Source organism: Myripristis murdjan, chromosome 1 (genome assembly GCF_902150065.1).
Source record: "Myripristis murdjan chromosome 1, fMyrMur1.1, whole genome shotgun sequence".
Lineage (NCBI taxonomy): Eukaryota > Metazoa > Chordata > Actinopteri > Holocentriformes > Holocentridae > Myripristis > Myripristis murdjan.
Genome location: NC_043980.1, coordinates 27937769 through 27940136, shown reverse-complemented (window position 1 = coordinate 27940136; position 2368 = coordinate 27937769). Strand labels below are relative to the sequence as shown.

At 36.1% G+C, this 2368-nt stretch overlaps 1 long non-coding RNA gene across 1 annotated transcript; it reads left to right on the top strand.

Moving 5' to 3' along the window:
* The first annotated feature begins 282 nt into the window (after positions 1-282).
* On the top strand, positions 283-1244 carry LOC115368598 (uncharacterized). Its single transcript, XR_003929055.1, has 3 exons — positions 283-392; positions 566-788; positions 1106-1244. It is a non-coding gene; the product is annotated as an uncharacterized LOC115368598 (long non-coding RNA).
* Positions 1245-2368: the final 1124 nt, after the last annotated feature.

Here is a 2368-nt window from a genome sequence, read left to right as displayed (position 1 = left end):
ACTGAAAAAGAAGTAAAAAGATAAAGGATTCCACTTATCTGTCCTTTATGATTGATGGTGACACTGTGTCAGCCAAAGAATGCAGAGTCTAGCATGTGAATGCTCAAGGTATGTTAACTATGTAAACTACAGTGAGTTTCCTAAAGCTGCAGCAAGCAACAACTGAGGGCAACAACTGAGTCTACTGTGCTGTACTTTTGAAGATTTATTACTTTAAATATAAAATATATTACATATCATTCATTCATCTTTGGTTTTCTTTGTCTCCGCCTCTCTGTTAATAGATCAAGTCTTCACCATCAGCAACAGCCAAGGCAATTAGGTCATTCAAGATCTGACTGCAGCAGAGACGAGCTAATAGACTATGATGTTGAGGAGCTGAATTTAACAAGGTCGTCGACTCTTTCAAACATCATTTAGTGGCAGACCATAGAAATGACAAGAATGACAGGAACATTTTCACACACCTAATTTGATTCTGCAGAAATAATAAGTTGATAAATATTAATTGGTATAATTGGTAATAAATAAATTGATTGGTCATCTTATTATTCACTTGCTCTAGAAATGGTTGTGATACGACTCTGGCTAGAGAGGAGTATGAAGTCCGTGAAGATTTTCATCTCCAAAAACTACACAGAGGGGGTCAGCACCTTTTTTTTCTTCGACTTTCGACGGACCCTGGCGAAATGTCAACATCAGTTAATGACATCAACATTTCGACGGGTCGACCATTACATTAATGCCCTACTTCTGTCTTCCTGTTGCTTTTGCTGTCACTGAGCGAGGTGAGTGCGATGTGTGTGTCGTGTTGTCTTCCGTATGTGGGTGTGGCTTGTACATGCAGCTCAGTCAGTGTGACGTAACTTCCGCTGCGCAAAGGATTGTGGGTCAGAAAGCATGCTGAAATGCATACTGCGAAATCTGACTGGATGTAGTAGAACATCCTGGTACTCTTGGCATACTGCATCTGACATACTGTGTATTGGGACATACTCATTTTTTTTTTTCTTTTGCCTACTAAATAGTATGGTAGTATGGGTATTGGAACACAGGGACTATTACCACTAAACACCTGCACCTGTTTGTATTTACATTTTGACAGACAATTGCTTTAACCAATCGGGCTTGAGGATGCAGCCAGAAGGACCAAGGGCCAGACCAAGGAAGGACAGACTAATAGGTTCTGTCTCAACTCACGGGCTGCAGCTTTCCAAGGACCCAGCCTTTCGCAGTCCACCAAGGCCGTGTCCTCTGTGGGCCATGAAGGCCGAACTGAAATGGGACGGTCTAGTCGGCAGAGGACTTCCTTTCTGCGTCACCAGCTGCTCCTGTCCTGCCCTTTGCCTGTACTGTATCTGTGTTATTGTTATATATTGCATTTTTGTTGTATGTTGTCATTAATCAGTGAATTATAATTTGTCATTCAGTCATTTTTTTAGGTTAAGTATTTAATATTCATTCTTTCTTTCTAAGCTAAATTATGTTGTCATTGATCATGTTATCATGTGATCAATTATTCATAGTACATTGTCTAAATCAAATAATCATTGTTCAATACCTAATTTTTCTGAAATTGAATTCCAGAGTTAATTTTTTTCTTCTTGACTAACATAAACAAAACTATACAATTTATAACAGACATAATACATATATACAGACATACATGCACTCACATTTGAAGCACTACATAGTATATACGATACAAAAACAAATCAGTTCAGTAGCTGTTCAAATAAAGCTAACGGCCAAATAATAAATAAGTTGCCATGTAATCATAACTCAGTATCCCATGTTTTTTATATTGTCAAATCTCCCATTTATTTATACCTGATAAATAAAAATGTTTATCTAGATAAATCTGATTATCTAAAAGTAGAGGCCAAAATACAGGTTTATTATCTATACAAATATTCTTAGCATAGGAAATACATCCATAGCAATTGTTGTCTGTCTTCTACTGATTTTTTATATTGTTTTTTTACAATACCCAAAGCAGCTACTTTGATAAAGAATTTTGGATTTTGTATTAAAATATATATATTTTTTTACTTTGTCCATACTTTCATCATTTGCTTTATTTGGCTTAACCTCCATTGTTTCCCAAATCTTACTTAGCACATATTTGAGTGTCAAGGCTGGTAGTTCCATACTGGCAAATTAACTTAAAATTTCAAGTGGTACCACTGGTTTTTCCTTAACACTCTGTCACACATAAATGTACACAACACCTCCAAATTGTTACCATAGTTATGAGGTTTGAAAATCTTACTCATCTAAGAACATAAAAACAGAATTACATGGATCTTTGTCTTGAGGTTTTCAGATTTTACTTTGATAGACACAATATCTAGATATACATGTGTAG